This window comes from Gouania willdenowi, chromosome 21 (genome assembly GCF_900634775.1).
Source record: "Gouania willdenowi chromosome 21, fGouWil2.1, whole genome shotgun sequence".
Taxonomy (NCBI): Eukaryota; Metazoa; Chordata; class Actinopteri; order Blenniiformes; family Gobiesocidae; genus Gouania; species Gouania willdenowi.
The window spans coordinates 11,280,335-11,307,143 of NC_041064.1; positions in this window are offsets into that span (position 1 = coordinate 11,280,335).

Sequence of the window (26,809 nt, forward strand, 5' to 3'; positions counted from 1 at the left end):
TCAGAATTATCTGATTTATTTAAATAATTAGCCTACTGGCATTTTCAGTGAGAAAAATGGGGGGCGCAAAGAGCTTGAATTTGAAAAACAAGGCGTTTTCTGTTTTTTCATTTTGGTTTTGGAAACAAATACCAAATAATGAGTTTTTTTTTTTTTTTTTTTTCGTTTTTCATGTTTTTGTTACATAATGAAAAACGATTGAACGAATGATACACGGATCTTGAGATTCAGATGATGCACATAACTGCAATGTTTTGAATGAATTTGAGAGAGTCTGAGTCTTTAATCGTTCTCCGTGCATTTTTTATTTTTTGAATTTTGCTTCCTTGTTTGTCAAAGCTGAAAATCCACTTTCACACATTTCATACATGGTGGCAAAGGGCATCAATCACGTTTTGCTAGCTCAAAGCAATGTAGTTCTCGCCATATTTGGGCTTTTTTTAAGGAGATTGTTTCTCTGTCACCACTAGAGGCCAGTCTTAAAGGCCAATGCGTCATTTGTGGCAATGCGTGGAGGCTCCTGACTGCTGCTCTATTTATATTTTAGTTTCCAATGTCTTCACATAGCCCCATGACAATTTTTGTACCCCACTTTGGAAACCTAGGCTCTAGTTTATGCTATTAATTAACTTTATTAAATTTCTTCAAGGGACAAACGGGTCTGAGAATGGATGGGTGGATATTTCTTCAAGAGACTTAACTGGGACTCAAGCAACAGGATATCCTTCCGTCCATGTACCACCACGAGTCATGAACGTTGACTAAAGCGTCCCAGAATCCTTTGACTTCCTGCTGTAAATGGAAAGCAGCCACAAGGATTTCACCTGGCAGTGGGAATCCATGAGTAAAGGTCTCAGGTACGTGTGGAAAACACTTGATCAAGTTCATTTGTCTGAGTTAAAAACACATCAACAAGTCACACGGTGGCACTGGGTGATAAACATGTTATCAAAATTGTGTCACATTGTTACTTTTAAAATATGGATCCCCACCAAAACTTTGTCATGTATGAGCATCATTTAGAGAAGATTTATGATCAGTCGCTGGACCAGAATAACTTTTCTGCAGGTGTGCTTTTCTACCTACTGCTAAATGATTGTAGGTTGGAACATTCACTGCCTTCTTCACTCCTATTAGTCTTTTAGTTTGAGTTGAGCAGCTTCAATTAATGAACTTTTATAACCAGTGGCATCACATTTTGGGGCAGTTTTGATGAAAAAGTCTTGCTTTCAGTTTCCATTGGCAACCACAGTGGGTTGTTGTCATCCTGCTGTAGCATATAACCTCCTCATCAGTTTTGGTTGAATCTGTTTTAAGGGCTTTAATATAAGATGATTCAATGTCATCGATATTATACAACATGGGTTCTCAACCTTGGGGTCAACACCCCATTTGGGGTCGCGGGACACTGGGAGGGGGTCGCCAGATGCCTTCAAGAAACTGAGAATATTTTTTGAACAATTTCAGCCCATTTTTGCATTTTTACACTTTTTCTGCACCTTTACCAAACTACAAGCCATGTTGTAACCTATTTTCATCAGTTTTTCTTGCCATATTTTTGCTCCTTTTAATGCATTTTTGCTACTTCACTCACATTTCTGCTACTTCTCCATCAAATTCTTTCCACTTTCAAGACATTTTCGGCTCTTATAACCCCTTTTCACACCTAATGTCACATACGTTGACCAATAATTGTCACTTTTAACCTCTTTTCACCTTATTTCATGCTCATTTTTGCCAATTTAACCACATTCATGATTTGTCATGCCCATTATTTTCCAGTTTAAACTAATTGCTCCTACTAATTGTCACTGACTTTAGACCATTTTTACTGCTTTGTCTGTCTGTTTTTTACTGTAATTTGCAGCTTTTAACCAATTTCTGTGGTTTTTAAAATCCCATTTCACCAAGTTTTCCACCATTTTGGTCACTTTTAACCCATTTTTTTTTTCTGATTTAAAAAAAAAAAAAAAAAAAAAGATTTACATCTTTTAGATGACTATATACTATGGCCCAAATAATGATAAACTTCCTGAATAACGATGGATATTATTCATATAAATAAATAAATGTGGTTATCACAGATTCGTAGAACAATGGACCATCATTTTGCTGACTTTATGAGCAGCACTTTGTTTGAACAGGAAGGACTTCCCTCTTGACCAGCCCCTTTGTCTTTATGCCGGTCCCTAAAAAGTGAAGGAGACATGATTTGTTCCCATCCAGTCAGAAACGCATCCACGTGTTCTTAAAATACAAACCAAATAGAATATTCCAATTATTTTCTCTTTTGATTGTCCACTGGTTGTGTCACAGCATTCTTAAACCATTTCTTCTAATCTTTAGTTATTTGCCATTTTTCATTGGGAACAGGATGATTACACACCATTTGAGACCATAAACAGGCTTCAAATCGGGAAATAATGAGCGATTTCTCTGTTTAAAGTAATAATTACTCAAAATGTAATTTTCTAATAATCTCCAGGAGAGAAGGGATGTTTTCTTCACTCTTTTCCTCCTAAGTTTAGTTCATTCAAAGGTGGTTTCAAAACATTCTGCTCTCTTTCCTGCTGTCAGCCTGGCAGAAATGATTGTTGTCTTTAACCAATGGAATATGTATGGCCTAGCAATATTGTGCTCGTCATGAATATTACAGTAGAAAGTTGTGCATATGTGAATAGCTTCTAAAGATTTGGGACAATAAGTATCCCAATGTTGATGTGTTTCCTTGGCTCCTCTTGTAAGATCTCAAAACTGCCCCCATGCAGAAAGACAATTTCTCATCAGGCACCAGCAGCCGGAGCACCGAGCTCATTCACAGAGGAGTCCGATATCTACAGAAAGCCATCATGAAATTGGATTACAAACAGGTAAATGCTTCATTTTTTCTCTGCAGCTGACACTTATCTGCAGAATTCCTGGTCCCTCTGGTCATATTGCTTTATTTACCCCATGTGTTCATTTTTCATTCACGGAAAGCCGTGACATGTTTGCCTTGAATGACTGCCTGCCTGGAATTTTCTGAAGTAGTTTTGTAGAATTCCTACTACTTTTCCGACCTCGCCATGTTTCTATACCATAAATTAATTCATGGAATTATTTCTCGGTAATCGGTTGAATGAAGCTTCAGTGTCCTCCTTTGTTCTCAGTCGTTAAAAGAAGAGTCACTGGGTTCAAGCTGAAATGTCACCAGCATTTGTTACATTTCCCATATTTTTAAGATATCTCATTATTCTCAGCTTGTGTTTTTCCTTGGGAGCCTTATTTTCCTGTCCACGAACATATGAGGACGCGGGAGGTGAGCTGCGGAGGAGACCAATTAGTGCGGTTGTAGGACACACAAGCTGCAAACTCAGTGAAACATGCACCAAAGCAACAGTGTTTGAGAACTTTAAACTTGTTGTGGGATATTCAACATTTGGTTTCTTTATTGAATAAAAAAGCAACAAATCAAATTCACTTAAAGCTGCTCACCCTGATATTTTTTTATTAGATAAAACCATAGTGTATGCATCATAGATCAATGAATCGAACATCTTTTACTCCAAAAACAAAGGATAAAGGTCGAAATTGCCTTTGAAATGTCTGTTTTCATCTCCACCCTAAATATTCTTTGTTGAAATTTTCTCATATTCCATTATGGGATGTGGAGTCATGGAAACTACTTCATTTTGATATCATAAGGTATACTAGGAACAAACTAGAACAAAAATGGCATCAAGTGAATCACTGTCCTGGCGGGGGGGAAAAAAATCAAGAAATCACAGAAAGAATGAAGTAAAAAGACTTCTATTAATTGTTTACGGGACTTCACATCCCACAATGCAATGGAGTGTTTACGATGGAGATAAAAATAAACTTTCAAGTGGCAATTTGGACCTTTTTCCTTTCTTTTTGGAGTAAATAATGTTTGACTAATTGATCCATGAGGCCCACGCTATGATTTTATTGAATAAAAACATTATCAAGGGTATAGCTTTAAAAAACCAATGTTGATTTTAAATGAGGTAAATCAAACCTGTGAATGGTGAGACACATTATTTTGGACCTTATTTCTGGAAAACAAACTCATATTTTGTTTTTTTTACATTCAATTCAATTTAACTTTGTTTATATAACGCATATTACAACAAAGTTATCTCAAAGCGCTTAACCAAACAAGATCCACATGAACAAGCATTTAGCGACAGTGGGAAGAAAAAAACTCCCTTTTTTTTATAGGAAGAAATCTCCAGCAGAACCAGGTTCAGAGGTGGCAGACAGACATCTGCTTCCACTGGATGGGGTTAGTGAACAGAGGAGCAAACAGAATAGGATAGAAGGATAGTCCATCCAAGTGTCCCAGACTAGTTGAGCCGCAAACCATCGATCAGGAACCTCCAGCTCCAGCATCAAGACACCTGAAACAGAAAAGAGAGCGAGGAGAAGGCACAGACTGCAGTAAAAACATGGTGGTTAGGTTAACATTAAACGTCTTGCGGCCTCCTCCATGCTCTGAAATGCTACCACTACAGACAAGGTTTTGACTTGTACTGGTCGCACGTAATGCTATATGGGGTGGACATCAGTGTAAATGATGTGAATATTGAAAATACAGCCAAAATCTTTTGCATCACAATACAAATTATTTGTTGGCCATATCGTATATATTCCAAATTCACTTGAATTGGTAGAGTTATTGCATATTTTCACCATTTTCCTTCAGGTGAGAAAATAAAACTGAGATTTATTTTTTCTTCTCCTTCATTCTGTGATCATTTCTCACTCCATATACCAGGAAAAGAAAAAGCCATAAAGTTTTCCCTTGATAAAATTTGTGAAGTTGGAAAGAGAGAGAAGTTCAGCTGGCTGGTAGTAAACTTTACAATCACCTTTGGGCTTGGAAGCTCATTGAAGTGGAAGGTATAGGAAGAGTGGCCCATGTTATCTCTGCACCATCCTTGCCTTTGCTCTCCCAAGTCTTGGGTGAACTCGGAGGCCTTGATTTGATTGGTGCAGCCTTGAATCATAAGCTTTAATTGCACCTGACATTTAAAGCTTCTCTCTGGTATTTAAAGCAGTGTACAGGTGTGGTTCATTACTGAGAGGGGGGGGGGGGGATAGGAGATTTTCTGATTTCTCCCTCCTTGCCAGGCCATGGCAGCGCCTTAACTCATCACGCTGCCTGTCATTGTGCCGGAACCCCTCCTTCGCTCACACAAAGCCGTAGGTATCCCAGCTAACATCAGTCAAATCAGAGTTCAAGACTTTCAAGAAAGGAGACCTTTTTACTGCAACAAAGGAAAAGCTGCTGACAGTAACACAGGAAATGAACGAGTGTGGCAACAAGTCATCCACAGCTCCCAAACCTTCAAGTACACTGTGTGTGTGTGTGTGTGTGTGTGTGTGTGTGTGTGTGTGTGTGTGTGTGTGCACGTGCGTGTGTGTGTGTGTGTGTGTGACTCTCCTCACTTCCACCATTGTGAAAGACAAATTATGAGCAGTTTCTCTTAATGACACTAAGAGCTTCAAAATCATGAAATTTTCCCTGTAAACATCACATATTACTATGCACCTCAAAGGTGTACGCATCACTTTGAGCAATGTTAAAAAATGATTGCACTTATCACAGCTTGAGACTCAGATAGCAGCAATCTGAGTGGCAATTGTAGAACAGCAAATGTCTTTGGTGGTCTCCTCCGTGTGGTTGATAAACTTTTCTTTGCTCGATATGAACATCAAGTCTGACAAATGCAGGGTTTTAATCAAAACTTTGAGAGGACGTGGTATTGCTTGTGTAGCAAATGACAAAATGTGTAATCGAAGCAACGCTACTGTGTCATAACTAACTTTTTAATGTAATGGGTAGAGTGGCGACACACGCTTGGATAAAATGATCATAGTCATCAAATACTTTATTCATCTGCTTGTTAATCCTGGATTCTGAAAAACAAGATATGTTGTGTGTTGTTTTTTTTTTTTATCTACACAGCTGTGTAATAATTGCTGTTTATGTAAGCGTGAACAAAACCGAAGCTTTTCTTTAAAACACAAAATAGCTGGTAGGCATTGCGTTCCAACCGGTCCCAGAATCCATCTTTCTCCAGGCTATTTGTGCCTCGTGTTGGCATTGGAAAAAAAAACAAAGCATATGTTGATTGTTAGCCAGGGTGTACATAGCATGTCCCATTCACTCAAGGTCTTCCTTGTAGCTTCAAACTCCCAACTTTATTTCTCTAGGCTATCTGTCAGACTTCATTTAGCATTTGAGAATATGCGGATTCCCATGTACTGCAAAAAGGCAATGCACTACTGAGGGATACGGCCACTATCTGAGCAGTGATCTGTCAACCTTATTCATTTAGCAGAAGTAAGTAGGAGATGGGGGTATTTATAAGAGCTATTTATAATTGTTCACCATCATACCAATAGGATTTGTTGTTTTAACTTAAAAAGCGAAGTCAAAATTGGAAATTAAAGCACGTCAGTAGCTGCGACATGATGAAAAACAGCATCATAATGTCAATAGTAGCAAAACGGAACAATGCTAAACATTGGAACCATTTACATGTGTTTAGTTTCTCCTCAAGCAGTCTTTTCCACCATTTTACCCACACATAACTGGGTACATTATGGCAGTGACATTTTCTGTCCTGACCTTCTTTACTGGGGATCGGGCTTTGACTGCTCGGGTTCATCTCCTCGGGATTTTTCCAAGCCTTCATGGCTTTACGGCTGACGTTCTTTTAGCCTTGGCAAATGTAATATTTGTCAACATATTCATCACGGAACGTGGTTTTCAGGCTGCAAACATTAAATGAAAACTGACCTGATGAATTCATTTCAAATAATAACAACTCCAAAATAACAATACTTTTTCAATTACATGCTTAATTTTAAGTTTTATAATATAATCTAGACTCTTGATCTTTGTATGTGTTTATATGCAGTTCTGCTGTGCCCTTCTTCTTTGTGCTTGAGGAGTAAATGACAAAAGAATCATGGATAATAACTCTATCTCCTGCTGTACCTGTAGCAATTTAATTGGACAAGTCAGCCCAGCCGAGCATCTCTGGCACTATGACTGGAAGACATGAAATTCATTGTCATTATTGTCCCTGTCATTTTGCAGCATTTTGTCCAGCCTCACAGTTCCTCTCACTCCACTGAGTTTTGTACCTCCGGGAGGCTGGAACGAGTGCTGGTGTGAGGGGCGGGATGCGAGGGAGGAGAGGGGAGGGTTAGCTTCTGTCCTCGGGGAGCTTTGATGCTCATTTAGCTCTGCCATGTCATTCGGCCATTTTGCTTTTTAATTGCTAATGATAATTATCATCATCGTTATTGTTATCATCATCGGCGTGTCAGGTTTTCAGAGTCGCCTTGTTTTACAGTTCATTCCTAACCCCCCCCCCCCGTACCTCAATCTGACTAATCCCTGAATTCCTGACATTTAATGTAGTATTAATTCTTGTGTTTCTTTGCCCGGTGCCAATATGTGACAGGCTCACAACAGAGATCTGTGAATCACGGGTTCAAAGGTCATTACGAGGCTCAGCAATCATTAGGAATCGGACCCTGCCTATGTGTGTGTGTCCGTGTGTGTGGGTATTTGTGTCCAGCGGTGGCATAAGTTAGCTAACCACATACTGTAATGGTCACATTCACCCTACAGAGATGAAAAAGTGGATTTCATGGTCTTCCTAATACATCATGGCAGGGTGCATAGTCTTGTATGTAATTCATTTTAAAAAGTGGCCTTTAAATCTGTTGTTTTCTTATTGTGTGTGCGCGTCTGTGTGTGTGTGTGTGTGTGTGTGTGTGTGTGTGTGTGTGTGTGAGTTTATACTTCTTTCCCCCTCTGTTTATTTATTTCTTTTCCAGAGTGAACGAATGTCTTCAAGCATGCCGTAGCATTAAGGAGAGCCCACCAGCTCGCTAGCCTCAAGTCGCTCAAACGTAAAATAAATCAGGGCACAAAAGACCCCGGCTCATTCCTGCAAAGTAGCAACATTTTCCCCGGCCAACGACGAGGACGGGAAACTTTCATGGGCAATAACAAATAGAAAGAAAGTCACTCGAGACACCCAACATTAAAAGTGATTAATCATCTCAATTCTCTCTTTACTTTTGAGCCGAGGGATTGTCCGGCAATAAATCTTCAAAGATGTACATAAGAATCACTTCCTAATGAAACCGGGCTTTGTTCATTTGTCACCTTTTAGACCCCTTTCATTTAAATTACAAAACTTGTGACCTTGTGACTCTGAATATAGATCTCTGGTATTTTAGAGCTGAAGAGGGATTAATCCATAAATCTTGATACTAGATTTCTCTCTTCGTTAAAGGATTCTGTCACGAGATCTTCAACGAGAAAAGAAGATCAGTAGCTGTCGGGGTTTGTTCACAATGACATTAAGGCGCTGGAAATGATTTGGGGTTAATTTTTGCAGAGGTGTTTACAAGTACATACATTACTGAAATTGAGTTGCTTTTATGTGTATTTGAGTATTTTTCTAAATCAGCATTTTTGTTTGTACCTAAATGCGTTTTAAAAGAAGTAGAGTAATTTGTTACATTTTTACACCTAATTGTTACTGAGTCAATTATGTTTTTTTGGTTTTAAAATGATCAACAGACATTGTGGAACTACAAAAAATGAAATGAGCAGACATCAATCAGATGCATCACATCTTAGTCGACCAATCAGATTAAACGTGATGCACGACACCCAAACAGTATTTAATGGAGGTTATTTTCTTAGTTTTAGAGTTAATAAATGTAGCTATACTTAGATCATAATATATTTTTATTGGTGTTATTTTATTTTTTAAAAAAAAAACAAAAAAAACAAAAAACAATTGTACATTTTGACAAACCTTTTATTTTAGATCCAATTGTGCAAGATTTGGTCTCTTCCTTTTTAAGTTTATGATAAGTATTTGATTGATTGATTATACTTTGTTAATCCCTAAGGTGAATTTTTGCGGAAAAATGTATAACGCATAATGTTCTGTGCATAAATACATTGAGTTTACCATTCCTCCTTTCCTGGAATGTTAAATGCTTTTGATGAGTCTGAGCTTTTAGTCCCATCTTTTCTTCCTATTCCTGATGAGCGCTTACCCTTCCCGGTGCAGGAAAGGAGAGAGGAGGGGGGCGGTCGGGCCCCCCACACTCAGGCCAAAGGGCCACTGTGGCTTTAAGTGTGCTCCTTGTGTGGCCAGAGCAGCCATCGCACTGATGCAAAGTGACAGGGACAGATGTGACATATCGGTTCCGACACACTTCCATACCACCAGTCACAGGCTCGGGGTGACTCACATCCCCCTGCTCTGGTCCTGTCCCCCTGCTGCAGGACAACACGACGATGCTCGAATGAACCTCGCCATCGCCCTCACTGCTGCCAGGTATGTGGCTGCCATAGCCAATTACACTGAAGTGGTGCACCTACTGCAGAGGGCAGACCCCTCAGACGGGGGAGAAAGAGGGTCTGCGGAGAGCACTGCAGGGATGTGATCACAGGTAAATCCAACAAAATCTGCTTCCTTCCATCATGCCACACTCTCTCCAACCCTCACAACAGGAGTCCTCCCAGTACCTCTTACTCAGTGCTATTTTGCACATAGTCACGGCACATCTAATGCAGGGGCTTTTAATATTTTATAAGCATTTTATGGTGCAGAGAGCTGCTTCAGATCTTGTAAGTAGGAACATAAGACAGAATTAGCGTTCTCCAAATGGCCTTACTTACCTTTTAAATGTCATGCATAGGCCTGGCTTTGCAGGAATAAAGCAGTTAAGGGTAAAAGATGGTATTCTGAAACATTTCAGGAATAACCAAGATTTGAGGATCTCAACACATGACCACCTTCTGATGTTTTTTAAAGATTGGAATGTGTTCTTGAAGAAAATGTTCTACTTTAATAATGTGAGAGGAGGGCCTTAAAGATTAAAAAAAAATAGAAAATGTTTAGTAAACCTCTCTTTTTCTTTCTTTTTTTTACATTTTTCTGTCAAATCTGAGGTCATCTTTATTAACCCAGTCTTTCTTCCACCTCCTGTCTATAGGGCTGAGCGATATATCAAGATTTGAGATATATCGAGTTTTCTTTTTTGGCGATATGGAAAATGACAATACGGCCAATATCTATATGTATATATATTTTTTGGCTTATTTTGTTTTAAAATGATTGTTTTACTTCTCAGAACAGCATAAAAAGCACAGATAGATGATCACTGAGTGCGTCCTAACCCAAACCTTGCCCTAAAAAGCCACACAACAGAACTCACTCACACGTGCTGTCCCTTTGAGTAGTGGTTTTCAAACTTTTTTGGTTCAAGTACCCCCATTCTCTTATTTCTGAATCCACGTACCCCCTTTGTCTGACTACAACATTTTGCTTAGAAAACTATTTAAAACTATCAATAGAGCACAATGATGGAATGAATGAGTGATAACATTAATATAATCTCATTTTGTAAATAATTTCTGGTGACCCCAAAATAGGTTTTTTTTTAGAATTAGTTTTGAGCTCAGATATTTATTTTTACTGCAATTTAGTTGAACTAGATTTATATTTCACAAAGTGAAAGTATAGAAATACAGTCGTTTCAGATTGTGTGTTTTTAAAAATTAAAATTAAAATGTTTCAAAAATCTCTTTTAATTTTTCAGAAATTTCAGGCGACCCCACATGTGGTCCCGACCCCTAAGGTTGAAAAACAATGATTTAGTGGTGCCTGAATTCATTTTTTTTCTATAGTTTTTAACATTTCCAGTCATCTCACGCCTGGGGTGGGTCCAAGGCTGACACTTAATTTGTAAATTTTCCCCCAAGTACCCCCTGTAGTGCCATCATGTACCCCTAGGGGTACGCATACCCCAATTTGAGAAACACTGGTTTAGAGGTGAAAAAGCCAATAGTGGCTCATATTGTGCAGCTGTTTGTTAATAAATGTGCCTGTGTGGCATTTTTCAGCAGCAAATTTAACCCTGAATTGTCTTTCTGGTAAGACTTAAATGACTAAGATTTATATCGTATATCCATGGTCCATATTGCCCAGCTCTATACTCCTGTCTACATATCAACACACACAGTGCCACACACATCATGTTTTTAAGTCTGGTTTGTCATTCATCTTGTTTCCACCCCAAACAGATCATTTGCAATCCTCACTGTATATCTTGATAGGCCTCCCATTATATGCCGTCGCTCGTCAACATCAAGCATCACATTACCAAACATTTTCCTTCCTCATTTTCAAAAGGCCCTTCGTCACTGCCACTGAGCTGCTCTGTGACACAAAGAGGCAAGAGGGAAATTAGGTATGTCTGTTTCCTATTAATTACAATCCTGGGAAGTCTCCCATGGACACACTCGAGCCACTCTATTACGGCAAGAGGGGGGCGTTCGCTGATAAATTAATAATCCAGCTTGTCACCAGCCACAGATGAATAGCCCCTAGTGATTGATGCTGTTTTCTTTCATAGGGCAGGAATTTGATGTCAGAGCCAAATGTGTTATCAATGCCACGGGACCTTTTATGGACGTGCGGCAGAAAATGGATGATCAGAAGAACCCCGACATCTGTCAGCCATGGTGCTGGGGTGCACATCGTCATCCTGGGCCATTACAGGTAACTAACGGTGGACCCCTTGCGTCTCTGTCACTACCATGCCGCCGCCCCCACCCCCACCCGTATCGCCTGCTCTTCAGCAGTGCCACCACATCACATCACTTCATTAGTTAGCTCCAGTAGGGAGCTCAGCCTCTGACCACAACAACCACACACTCTGTGGCAGCTCTGATGTGTCTAGTTTACAGCAGATGCTTCGCCCAACTGGGAGATACAACTGTGAAGAGTGTCATGGCCTTTTGTTAATTGTTTGAGAACATTTACACATCTGTTATTGAGGTTGTAACTCCTCTTTGATTGGGTTTTTCTGCTTTAGGAGGGACTCAGACTTCAGTATTCTTGCCAATGCATGTTATTTGTGTTTGCGGGGGAATGAAGGCGACTCCCGTGACCCAGCTTTCCTCCTCGGCTATGCCTGTGTTAAATTGAGTCAGTGCCCACGTGCATGTGTTTTAAACAGGGCAATATGTGCACCCCGCATCGAAGCTCAGGGAGCAGCGGCTGGAATTGAAACCAGCTGAATTAATCTCTTGGAAACAGCCCTGACAGGAGCCTGATTATGGGGTGTCCCTTCTACCAACCCGGTCTGCTATAGCACCCTCCCCTCCATAGCAGACCAAAGGTTAATGCAGTCTGCTTGTTTGTTCCCCTCCCTATCCAGTCACCCTTCTCATGCACCTAACACTCACACACACCTGCAGCTTTGGAAAACACAAGAGCTCCAAGATACTGTCACATCATCTTGTTTTCGACCTGCTAGAGGATGCTTGAACACACACCCCACGCAAACACAAACACAAGTCATCGCTGTGAAGTAGGGCGTCGAACTCTAAATCAGCAGCACAACCACCAAGCAAACATCATCAGAAATAAGGACGACCTAGCTCCTTAGCTGACTCACAACGCTAATATTTACCAGTGAAATGACTTTATCACAGTTTTCTATCCCATAAATGTCTGTGTGGGTAAAAAAAACACACGTGTCATGTATGGGGGGGATATGTCACACAAAATACACACAAATAAATCCACAATTTTTACATGTGTTTATTAGATTTTCACTTGTGATTTTTTTAGATTGTCACATGTGATTTTTTTAGATTTTCACGTGGTCATTAGATTTTCACGCGTTTTTAATATTTCCACGTGTTTTTCAAATTCACAAATGTATCCGCAATTGTCACGTATTTTTTTTTAGATTTTCACATGTGTTTTTCAGAGATATCTGTTTAAAAATCTTCACAACTATATCCACAATTTTCACATGCATTTTTTAGATTTTTGTGAATATTTTAGAGACAAATCTCTCTAAAAAAACACAACTGAAAATCTAAAAATAAAATGTGTGAAAATCTGAAAAACACATGTAAAAATTGTGGATATGTTTGTGAAATCTCTCTCTATAGTCATGGGGAGTAACTTTGCACACATGCAACCCAACATGAGAGTCATCACTCTGCTCTCACACTTGAGGCGCTAAAGCCAGGACATTTGAATCAGACCTAATTCATAACACCCATTTATGACAATAAATACACGTCCAACAATCCCCCCCCTCCCCACCCCACCTCAACATCCACCCAAGCACCCACTCTTGATTTACAAATAGCTGATAGAGCAAGCAGCTGACAGAAATAAATGAGCTAATCTGATGGCTGTGTAGGACTTCCACCATGATATTAATTCATCAGGAGACCACAGCGCACAGACAGATACAAATTCCCGTTTTAATTATGTATGGAAGCTGTGCTGGAAACTGGAGACACCTCCACTCTACCAGGACTATTTCTCAGTGCAACTTTATGAACCTCTTTGATTTCATCGTTATTTTGTTTTCCTTTAGATATAATACACGTCCCGCCTGTTTTCCCCAAACACTCAAAACAAAAACGATTCCTTCCCCCTCCCTACCTTTATAGCAATGCTTTCACATGAGACATTTGATAATGAATAAGTGGAAAAATAACCTTTGCCACATTAAATTATATTGTTTTCGATTTGCAATTTTTATGAGACCTTCCTGGAGCCTGTTTGATGTATTTTCTTCCCACTCAGAGCCTCAAATGGCCCTTGCCGACTGGCAGGCTTATCAAAATCCATGGAGGCTTTATTGAATGAGTGACCGGTGGGTATCTAAACAGAATGCAGGGTTATTGATTTTGGAGAAGTGGTCTAATTGTTTCTAGTAGACAAGGGCTTGTCTCGATGATTTGATTGATTAGCTTGATACTGGTCAGCCTCCTCATCCTCCTTCCCTAGCCAGTTAATAGCACTGTAATCCCAATACACTGCTGTATTTCTAATCCATCATCATTATCATGGCTGTACTCAGCACAAGATTAGTCCGCCAGGGTTTTTTTTTTTCTTCTTCTTCCCCCCTTTGCTTTTTTTTGCATTCCTCAATATTAGCTCTGCCGTCTATGTGCTTTAAGAAGAAAGTGAGAAAAAAAAAAAGTGAGTTGAAAAACATTTATTACATTTTCTGTCAAGAGGAAAAAAGATTGGAAAGCAGAACTACAGACTTATTATTTACTGACACTGAACGTCCTGTAGCTAAATTAAATAAAAACAGAGTTTGAGAAGTATTTTGTTTGTATAGGAGCTGTTTCAGTTCTCAAAAAATAATTATTATCAGACAGTTTGGGTTGACAAAAACAAAAACCTGAATATATATCCAACATTTACATACATCTGCGTCCTGAAAAGTTGGCTCATTCTGGAGTTTAGGTTCTTTCATTACAGCATTTGCAATAATCTGTAAAACCGACATATTCCTGACCTTTATGATGAGCAGAATGTCCAAAATTGATCCTGGGGGGCTGTTGTCCTGCAAATTTTAGGTGTTCCTGCTTCAACGCATTTTAATTAAATAAATTTGTTGTCATGTAGAAAGCTGGCTAATGAGGCTGCCAGCAAAAAGATGGCCAAGTTCTCCACGACCAAATTTAGACTGGATTAAATTTTGAATAATCTACATATACTGACAGTTAAAGTCTTAAAACTTCTGTGTTTTCAAATATACCACAATCTTAAGTTCTCTATATTTATTTCTAATTATGAGAGTGTATTGTAATTAAATTCAATGATAAAATATGTTAGTGCTTAGTTTGTTGTCGTAGAAATGTAGCAAATTACTTTACTCCTTTTAAAATGTACTTAAGTACAAGTAAAATTACTGATTTAGAAATATACTGTACTCAAAAAAGTACAAGTACCCATAAAAGCAACTCAATTACAGTAACTTGAGTACTTGTAATCCGTTACTTTCACTTCTTGTAGTTACGGTGCTAATAAAAAGCCAGTTATTACTAATTATTACAAAGTGTTTTTTCACAACAGTAGAGATTGAGTCTCGACATGTCTTTTCCTTCTGTGCTGTTGTAGAAGACAAAGAATAAGACAGATGGATGTGGGGATGTGTCAGAGAGGCTGTGCAGATCAAGCCTGAGCCTACATCTGGCTTCAGGCAGCATGGCCGAGACGGCAGGCTGACATGTGGCGTATGTCTGGGCGAGACCCTGGTATAAGTCCCGTAGTCATAAAATGAGCAGTGAGTGCCTGGAGCCTGAAAAAGGGATAGAAAAAAGAGGACGGCTGGACTGTTGGGGGGGATATAAGTGTGAAGTGATGGAGCGAGATGCCATGAGTGGAGAGTCCACGCAGGCTCCGTCCTTGCCTGTGGTAGTGCCCAGACTTCACTCATCTGTCTAAGAACGTGGAAGGAAGGGGATGGGGCGAGTGTGAACAAGGGTCAGACCAGAGGGCTTTGTCACATTGTGTGGAGGTGACACCTCAAAGGACCTACTGGCCTCCACAGTGGACACTCAGTATCTCCTCAAGGGAGAAGGATCTCCAGTAGCTTCTCACAGTCACACCAGAGTCTCTAGCAGTCAGTTTCGTCCTCCCAGTTTGACTTGACTGCCACTCTTCACTGTCTGAACTGGTGAGTTTAAAGACAGCCTTTGTTTGGCTCCTGGATTCTGAAGTTGCGTCTCTTTCTGATCATGTGGAGAAAGTCTTTCCACACGACACAACAAATTCATTCCCAAACCATGAGTCAGCCGAACAAAGGAGGCATCAGTGCAGCTCGCTGGGCCTTTGGAAACTAAAGCATGAAAGACTTTCCAGTCCGGTCCCATAGCCCTCATATTCCTGCTTTTGTTCAAGGAGAGTGTTTACATTGAATCTCTGTTAAAAGTGCTTTATTAGTTGCATTCTGCTGGAGCTTTAGACTGTCCAGACATGTAAACATTCAGGGGAAGTGTTAGCTGAACATTTTATCCATCAAAATAATCAATTGCTCTGTTAAATCCACGATGCCAGGTCTTCCAAGGTTAATACAGCTCAGGAGACATTGTTTATCATCCGTAGCTTTCATTCTGAACAGCTATAAATGGCCATTGTCTTCATCTACATCCTTTTTATCGTTCACGCGGGGCCTTCTGCTTTACAACTACTTACTTGTCATAAATGTTTAAAAAATGCCCTTTGATATCGAGTTTGTCATAGTTTTATTCGGAAATATCAACTGGGCCATTATGGTGTTAGGTATTTCTTCAATCGATACACAACAGTGTATTAATATTTAATTATTTATATATGTCACTGCGTTAGGAGAGAACGTGAATTGTTGAGAGGAAGCAGCAGGAGCTCGTTTATTTTCCTGCCTCAGCAATAAAAAACAAAAAAACAAAGAAGAGACAAGTTATGAGTACTTTGACATGCACATTCCTACACACACACACACACACACACACCTACTGTGTGGTGTGTTTTCCACAGGATGTGTCAGTTTTCTGATCATAAGTGTCTACATGTTTATCCAACGCTGCCGTATCTGCTGTCCCTCTATAAGAAAAAAGGTGTTGCACCCTACACTCGTGTTTTTATCTGTTTTGATAAAACACGACTCTGAGGACTCTCAATCTGCAGTAACAATGGTGCTGATTTTCAAGGTATTATGAACGAGTGAGAATAAGTAAATGTATATTCATATCAATGATGAGAACGATTATTGGAACAGCTAATATGACTATTACATCAATCGTGGAGTAATATGAGGAACCAATATACAGTTCAGTAGGTTAACAGCAACATTAAAGATGAACTAAACCATGATCAATTAAAAAAAAAAAACACACACAAGATTGTCTGGGTATGAAGAGTTGTTTATTGATTTTTGTCCAACTATTGATATTTTAGTCAAAGTATTTCAGTTTGGCATATTTTGTTGTAAAATGTGAAAGTGACTGCCCTCTATGAGTTGAAACCCAGCTATTACTATCATATTATGCTATTGGCTGAGAATGGTGGTTTCTTACATCACAAACCACCACTGTTGGCCCCGCCCCTCCTATGAAAACTAACACCTGTGGACTCTGTAATCTGTGGCGAGTTGGTTGAATTTAGAGACTTGTGAATCGAGAGGTATAGTGGGTATTGAGTAGGTAGTTAGCATAGCATTGATTGATTGTTCTTTAGATATTTTATAGTATAGAATGGGCGTGTCTTAAAGATGATCATTTGTTATTGGATAAAATCATAGTGTAGGCCTCATAGATCAATTAACCATACATCATTTTCCCCAAAAACGAAAGGAAAAAGGTCAAAATAACCTTTTTGAAAGACTGTTTTTATTGTTTGTTTTTATTGTTTTGTCATTTATGTGCATTGCATTGTGGGATATGGACTTCATTCTTTCCATGATTTCTTGTTGGGATTTTCAAGGGGAAGAGTGGTTCGCTTGTCACTGTTCTAGTTTGTTCCCAGTATTCCCTGTGATATCGGAATTAAGTAAAAGCAATTCTATTCATCCTTCTCTGTGACACCACATCCCACAATGCAATGTGCCAAAATGTCAACAATCATTGCTGTGGCAATTTTGACCCTTTTCCTTTCTTTTTGGAGTAAATTATGTTTGATTATTAATCTATGAGTGCATACACTAGGATTTTATAGAAAATTATCGTGTGTAGCAGCTTTAACTGTTGGAAGGAGCTTCTTCAAGAAAATCCCAATGTTGCTATTTTACTAACTACAAACTAATTGTAAAGAATTTAAAATTTGTAAAATCCACTTAGCATTTAAAAAAAAAATGAATTCATGTCATATTATTATATATATAACATACCAATACCCATACACCAAATCTGAAGCATTTAAATACATTTGACTCAATGTTTCAGTGAAAATAAACATTTAAAGATGGTTAATTTATCACTAAAACTTTTCCACGTGCAGCAGTATTTACAGTAACTCCACTAAATACTAACGACATCTTCTATATGTATTTATCTTTAGCTGGGTTTCCATTACCCTTGCAGATCCGCAAAATCTAAATAGCGCAATAAAAACTGGGAATGGAAACACCGGAATTTTCAAAAAGCGCTCAAATATCGCTCAAAAGTTTTAACGCTTTCATGAGGAGGAATTTGAGGCGTTTTGATATTGAAATGTGTCGCAAAAGCACTACGGAAGCACTTTTTACGCAAATACACGTACCTGATGACATGACCACTGCTTTCCGAGAAAACATGATGCGTTGCGTGTAAACAGAAGAGGAGACCGGGACATTTCTTGTATCATACTTTAAAATTATTACTGCGACATTAGACGTGAAACAACAAAGGAATATTGAGAGTAATAAGGAGGTTTTTGACTTCCTCCTCCCCGCATGGTGACGTAGGGCCAGAGGACGGCCCACCCTCCTCCCACTCACTCCGTAGTCGAGCTCATGCTGCTTTATAAACATGAGACAGAGCGTGGGGGCGGGGCGTTCACCGGTACACAGTAGAAAATACATACATAGCACTGCGTGAAGGACGCTGAAATGCTCACCTACGTGGGCGTGTCTGCTTACATGTCAATCACGGCTAAGAGCTTCCTGGAGGCGTGGCTTCTCCAGCTCAGTGCCGCGTCAAATTCGTCATCAAAGTGGGAACACGTCATCAAATTGGAGCGAGGTGTTTGGGCTCACCCTGCAGTAAGAAAGGAGCAAATCACCCTCTAACTAACGATTGAGGGAATCAATGAAAAAACACTTTGACCATGTGTATGAAGCCCTAATAGCACTTTATGATGTTTAAAGCATAGAAAAGTTAATTTAGCTTAACATGGTTCCTTTAATTAAAAACAAACGTATGCTTAGGAAACTAAACTAAAAAGCCACATCAGTTTTTTCTATTCAAGCCAAGCACTCTCATGCTAACCATGTGCTACAATCACTTCTTTAAATCATAAACAACGTCCTAACGGCTCATCACAGGTGACTTGTGGCAGCAACACTAAGAAAGCTCACAACACAAAAGCCTTTTGGCCGTTTGACAGCTAGCATGGATGATAGCATTAGAGTGGCGTGAGTGAGGGATCCTCCGGTGACTAAAAAGTAAACAGATGGACTCAAGTATAGTAACAGAGGCTACTGTCATCCTTCACAGTGTCTCTGTCCTCCTGACAATACATACACATCTCCAGGACAGTCCACGCCATGTTAGACTTGAAATGAACTGTACCATGACCTGCAAATGACAAGCACAGAGAGTTGCAACCCCCAGCGACTTTGGTGTGAATGAGTTTTAACCCTTTGTTGGTGGAGAAGAAGAGAAGGAAGCATAATCTATGATCCCTATGTTTCTGGAATGTTTAAAAAGGTCAATATGCTGATATTTTTGACAGCGCTTGACCTTTTGTGGAGAAAAGTAACAAAACCATTGAAATTGAAATAACTTCTTTGTTTAGTTCTGGCACATAATGTATCACAGTCAAAGCATGCTGTCTCCCTGCAGCATCTGCCCATGAGTGACTGGACTGTTAATCCGCCGTATTGATCTAATATCAAAAGGTGCTATTTAAATGCAGCATAACTCCCTGGAAGCTGCGATCTGTCAGTGGGCTCTGTTTGGAGTCTGGCTGAATAACTAATGTGTGTTTTGTGTGTCACTGGGTCCAGGTGGCCCAACATCTGAAAACTACCCATGAATGTATGCAAACCTGCTGTGGTCAAGGGTTCCATTCAGGGTTGGGGTCAATTACGTTTTCAATTATCCATCTTCAATTACGATTACAGTGACCAGCATTTTTTCCAATTACAATTAAATTACAATTATTTTTTGTCCTCAGAAAGTCAATTACAATTACATTCTCAATTACAATTAATCACAATTACTGAGCCTGAAATAAATAACCTAATAAACGTGAACTTTCCTCTTGTGTTAGCTTTCTGTTAGCATCTCTAATGATAACGGGTCCTAAATCATCTGTAAAATACACTAAAAACAAATATCTATCATCTAATTTATTTCTTATCTATTGGTTACCATGTTAGGCTTCCTAATCAATGAACATATAGGTTAGAATATTTTTGGTGCGGGTGTCTGAGCCATTTTTGCGTCAGTATAGCCCTTGATTTAAACATTTTTAAATGGTAAAATGTGAGAAAGGTTTGTATGAAACCTATTTTAAAAAATGTTAACTACATATGTGTAAAACTGTACATAGAACTGTAACATGGTTCCCCAGTTTTGTTGTTAAATTAAAATGGACAAATTTTATAGAATTTTCATGGCAATTACAACTGCAATGTAAATTATCTAAACTCAATTACAATTTAATTACAATTACAACAGCAAGATAATATTTCAATTACAATTATAATTACACCAGAAATGTATGTATCAATTACACAAATTACAATTATAATTCACCCCAACCCTGGTTTTATTAACCTGATCATTCTAAGTTAAACGTGGAAGAAAATAAAGTAAAACATATTTTATATGTAATCGTGAGCATCTCAAATAGAGAAAGAATCACACCAAGTTTGATGTTATTAAAAGAAGCAACTTTAGAGAACTAGAACCACATGACGTATTGATCGTGATTACAAGAGCGATGTGTTTTATACTTTGTCTGAGCAGAGTTATTGCTTTGTGGCCTTTTTTTTTTTTTAAACCTTATTTTTAAAAATCTGCTCCCTTGTTTGTTTGTTTTTTTTCATACTGTCATTTGCTCACTTTGAGTTCCAGTGAAAGAAGCTTAAATGTTAAGCAGTCAAAAGGTTTAGATTTGATGAATGGATGTCTGAGACCTCTACACTTTAAATGCAAGACGCCTCCAAATGAAAATGTGTCAAATAAGGAAAAACTTCAATTCTGTTTTAACATTTTATTAACTTTCATATTTATTTATTTATTTAAAAGTTTAATTTAGAAATACATTTAAAATAATTATATTTTGTATTGTTTTTATCTCTGACTTATCATCTTTTTCATTATTTTATTAAATAACTTCTGTGTGCATTAGTCTCTAAACCTTTTTTATCATTTTTTTACTTTTGTCAGGCACATTAGCAAATCTCTGTGAAGCACTTTGATCTACAATTGAAGTAAGAAAGCTATATAAATAAAATTTATATGTATTTCATCTGTATTTTATTTTTTTTTATTTTTCAAACTCTTTATTACACATTTTTGTCACTCAGTTAGCAAAGATTTCCACAGTAATTATGTCCATAAAGAAAAACAACAAAAAAAATAAAAAATAAAACTGACAATAATAACAGTAGCAATGATAGTAATAGTAGGAATAATAGCAACATTACTGTTAAACAAATAGTCAAGCAAATCAATAGATATTGCATACCCATACAGTTATAACTGTATTTTAAATAATATATAATATTTTAAAAATCGATTTTTTTTTTTTAGTACCAGTCTATTGTTTTAGTAAATGTAGTTTTCATTTTGTCAATTTTTAAATTATTATTATTATTATTATTATTATTATTATTATTATTATTATTATTATAATAATAATAATAATAATAATAATAATAATAATAATAATAATAATAATAATAATAATAATGCATCGACTTTATAAAGTGCTTTTTTGGGACTCAAAGCTGCTTTACAGATACAGAAAAATAAAGAAATGACCATAAAAGTAAATGAAAAGCCAGTTTGAAAAGGTGGGTTTTGAAGAGCTTCATTGTGTTTTTAAATTAGAAACAGTTTTGCAAATGGTTCCCATGTAAAAAATCATCTCCAGATGATACAAATAGTAGTAGGCCTCCTGACATCACACATCCTACTGTACATCTCTACTTTCTACTGGAGTCAAATAAAACCTGGAGCATTTGTGCATCATTGTCCAGTTAGAAAGGCTGTTTTTGACAGCACCAGTGACACAGTGTCAGTAATCCCAGTAGAGCTCCGCCTCTCCCCAATCAACTGCTTCAATTCCAGCTCTGGTATTCCCGCGCATGCATTAGATTGACCTCACATTAACCCAGATACATTTGATCTTTAAGAGCCATAAATTGGCTTTTGTCATTACCATAGGTTAATTAGTGAGATTTGCTCAGCACCATTGCTACACTGCAGATTGCAATAATGTGCAGCGTACTAAAGCCATTCTCACTGCCTGCCTGAGCACTAAATAGGCATTGTTTTGATCTTTCTATTTCTGTCTGGAGTTTTGTTTGCTTTGGTCTATTAATGGCATTCCGTCTCACGCTACTTTTAAAGCGGTTTGATTTTGTGGAGCGACGTTTAAAACCTCTCCCTTCCTGTCTTTCTCCTCCTGGTGCTTTGTGTGACGTGAGCGCTGCACGCTGATCTGATCAATGTTCTTACACAGCAACTTTGTGAGAAAGAAATTAAGCACCAGAAATATTAGTGTAAGGACATATTATGGTCTGATGAAACTTTTAATAACCCAAGCCACAGATGGCTGATAATGAAAATACTCCTACTTTTTAGCTTAGTTAAATCATATCACATGTTCTTTAACAACTTTCAGAGATAGACATTTTCTTTCATTGTTAACAAAAACAGAAATAATTGTTAGTCGTTTTTATTACTCCTGTCAAGTTGAAGTTATTTTGATAATCATAATTTAGTAATGTAACGTTTTGTTCATCTACTTTGTTTAAAGTAATTCTCATTATGTTCCCTCCATTTCTTCAATGCCTTTCTTAGTAATATTAGTTAATAGCTGGTTATACTAAAAAAACATTAATATCTCAGACATTAAATGTATTTGCTTCAGCTGTTGTTAAAGCCAACTACCCGACTATGACAGCTGATCAGCTGTTCCTTGTGTGCTCTTGTCTTATATGATTGGATCTTATTGAATAATGTAATGTACATAAGTTAATATGTGTTTAAAATTGTGCTTTTATACATTTTGTATCTGTGGTGAAGCTCAACCAGGGACATGAGTTGAGAATTAGCATTAGCTATACACACTGTATGCATCGCATCAGTTGCATCTTTTGCTGTAACTATGTCTGACTGCATTGTCCCTGTCAAATAAATAAATAAATAAATGAAATAAAATAAAATCTTATTCTTTTGAGACTTTTTAATCTCATTTGACCTGAGGTTCTGAAAACATAAATGAGAAATATATGTATTTATTTTTTTGGTGCCATATTAGAATGAAGGACTTTGATTCTGCAATTAAATTAAATTACAGCTTTACAAGTCTCAGGTTTACAGCCAGATCTCAGTGTTGATGCTATTTTTCCTGTTTGGACAACATGTGTGCATAGTGCAGCTATGCAACAAACTAAGTTATTAATATAAATGATACCTGCAGACTTTTTCCTTGCCTGTGTCATGTTTTGCTCTGTAAAAACAGGGTTCGTTATCTGTCTGGAGACTTTTAGTCATCTTGATACATTTCTATCACGTTAAAAAGGTTATTGCTAAACCCTGGGAAAGGACTACTTTTTTTTTTTCAGATAAAAAAGTGTAATATCTTCCAAGTATCATGAAAGTGTTCAAAACGTATCTTCTCTGTTATCCTTCCATGAGCATCAACACATGGGTCTCGTGAGCATCAACTACAAATGTTCCGTATTATGTCTCTGATCGTTTTGGGCACAGGTTCTATACAGTTTTAAAATAAATCATAGGGTTGGACTAATAACGGTTCATTATTAAACCTAGTTTGTAAGCACGTGCAGATGGTGGGGGAAAAAAAAACAGAGAGGGAGAGAAAACATCCTCCTGTCTGATTAACACTTGTGGGCGTTTCTCTGCCACCTCTTTATGAGAAAAGGTTTTAGATTTCTCTGCGTTAATAGATGCGCTGTGCTCATACTCCTCTTTTAGATCAGTAACCATGACACTGAGATTCTCTCCGCCTTCCGCGCAGTATCAGTAACCCAACCCCAGATGTTGACCAGAACATCACATCCTCGTTCCCTGTCTTTGTGAAAGTTCTTCCACGGATGAGTAACTCCTCATGGCTTAATGGTTGTTCGTTCATCAAATAAAACTTCAGTTTGTTGTGGCTATTCCTTAATAGATGGAATGCACAGGTGTAAAGAGTACTGATACATTCTACTCAAGTAGAAGAACTGTTACTTGATTGAAATTGTACTCAAGTACAAGTAAGTCATACATAAAATACTCAAGTACAAGTAAAAAGTAGCTCAATTAAATAGTACTCAAAGTAAAAGTTACTAGTTAGTTCTTTTTGGTAATAAATCTTGCCGCGGTTCCTTTCCATACAGTTAACATCTCATGTATAAAAAAGAGACCAAATCTTGCTTGATTAGAAGTTAATTTATTTTCCACAAAGGCATCTGTCTAAAATAAAAGGTAAGTCAAAATGTATGATTCTTTTTTAAATAAAATAACACCAAAATAATTACTTTTTATGCTAACTCTGAATCATTTTGTTTGATTTTTTTGTATCATTTTGTGTAGTTTTTGAGTCATTTTATGTGTTTTAAGGGTCATTTTGTGTGTTTTGAATAATTTTGTGTGTTTTTTGGTTTTCGTTTTGTGTGTTTTCCTTCTTATAAATAAAATAACACCAATTAATTCAATTCAAAATAATAATAATAATTTCAAAAATTAAGTATAGCTACATTTATGAACTCTAAAACTGTGCCATGCCAAATGTTCCATAATGTAACATAATAGGTAGAAACCTCAACCTGAACCATTGAAAGTGGCTGGGCATTGATCAGAAATGTCACAACTATACATATGGATAATGGTAAATGTGCCTTCATAACCAAATCTGATGCATTGGATTGTTGTCTGGGTATTGTAGTTTCACAATATCCACTAATCATTTCAAAACAAAAAATTCTAATTCACTCAGTAATGTAACAAATTGCTTTTTTTCTTTTAAAATGTACTTCAGTACATGTAAAGTTACTGATTTAGAAATATACTCAAATAAGTACAAGTACCCCGTACCCCGTATGAGAACAGTACAAACAGTATTAAATGAATACTAATTATAACATCACCATTAATATTCTACTGCATCTTGTCATGGTATTTAATGGCAGTGTAGTTTAGTATAAAAGGAAACCTATGGATTCTCTGCAGTGACGGCTTTCTGTTCGTGAAGCGGCTGCACTAACTGAGCTGTCAGTTTACAGTAGGGGTTCATGTGGGAGTTTCTACCAACACAATTTCTAAATTAAACACTTTTCAGCAACAGCAAATACTGAATAGACATATTCATAAGATTTTTTCATCATTTTTGATATGAGGTGCCAATATTCCTCTGTTGTTTAACCTGCTCAGATTGATTTTTGGACTTTTTGGGACAGAATCAGACTTAATTTCAAAGCTTTTTCATCAGATAGGTTTGTCTGTAATACAAAAGTATCTTTGGAAACACAGGCTTTATAAAAAAACTAAAAAAAAAAAAAAAAACTAGTGAAAAGCTCTTATATTGCACTTTTTTATGATGCATTCATTAAAATGTCAAGCATTTTAAACCCATTTTTAACTTCGAACATAAAAGATAACGTAAAAAAGGTTGGCTAGTTAACTCTGATCAAATGTAACATCACAACACAATGTGATCATTTTGACTGCTCATTTTTATTTAGTTTTAGTCAAAATGTAGTCATCGGGACCTAGTTTTAGTCTTGTATTAGTCGGCTAAATGACATTAAGATTTTAGTCGACTAAAATATGACGCACAAGAGTTTTTGCTGTTTTTTTTAAAGATTCAATTACCATTGATCAACCTGATAATACATACCTGATGGTATTAATATTTGTAAATACACACAGACAGATTTCATACGATCAGAGTTCTGATTGGATTTTGTCTTATGTGACAAAATTGTAGTTATTGGAGTAAACAGAAATATCAATGCATTTGATATATGTATTGTTTTTGTTTTTACATGTTCAAAAATAAAATATATAAATAATAAAATAAAATAAATAACTGTGGTTTTCATCTAAATTAATTAGTGTAGTTCACACGTGTCAAACTCAAATCCGGCCCTTTAGACCATCCAATTCTGCCTGCAAGAGAAAGTAAAATAATGACGGAGAAAACATGAATTGTTGTTTGAATGAAACTCAACAGTAATAGCAGGTGCTCACAGTTTTCCCGGTGCTTATATCACATGATTGCATTCACTTTTAATGTTAAACTGTTGAAAAAACTCAAATTTCTGATAAAATCCTCCAATTTTCCTCAAATTATTACATAATATCTCCCTTAATTAAATAGAAATTGGTCACAAAATTTAGGACATTTAAAGTGAAACTAAGATCTATCACTTATGGCTTGGATATTGTCAGTTTCTTACATATTTTGTGTTATATGTATACGTAGAAGTGCAAACTAGGATACAATAATGTTGAAATTACTGATTTTCCTGCTTTGTGGCCCACTTAAGATTAAACTACTCCGTATTGTACGTATTGAACTAAAATGAGTTTGACACCCCTGGTCTAGTTATTGTCATCTATGAGACGCAGTCGACGAAACCTACGATGAAAAATTTAAGTCAACAATGTAGAGAAAAGTTGCAAAAAAACTAAAGACATTTTTTTATTCTTTGTACACACACACACACACACACACACACACACACACCTCGTTACTACACACACAGTGAATCGGTCCTGTTCTTACTGACAGTGATGAATGCGGAACATGAAACACATTAACGCAGTGGATTCTGGTCAATGTCAGACCTTTCTTAACTGTGTCAACCTAAACAAACAAGATCAAGCCCAAGCTGACGGTGATTGACCCTCCTGAGATAAGTGAGGCCCCTTTGCTTTGGATGCAGAAGGTCAAAGGAATCTTAAGCCATCTCCAACCTGAGTGCACGTGTGTCGGCACGTAAAAAAACGCTTCTCTCACTGTGCAGATGGTCACACTTTGAAATAAACCTATAGGGCTCTCATCTC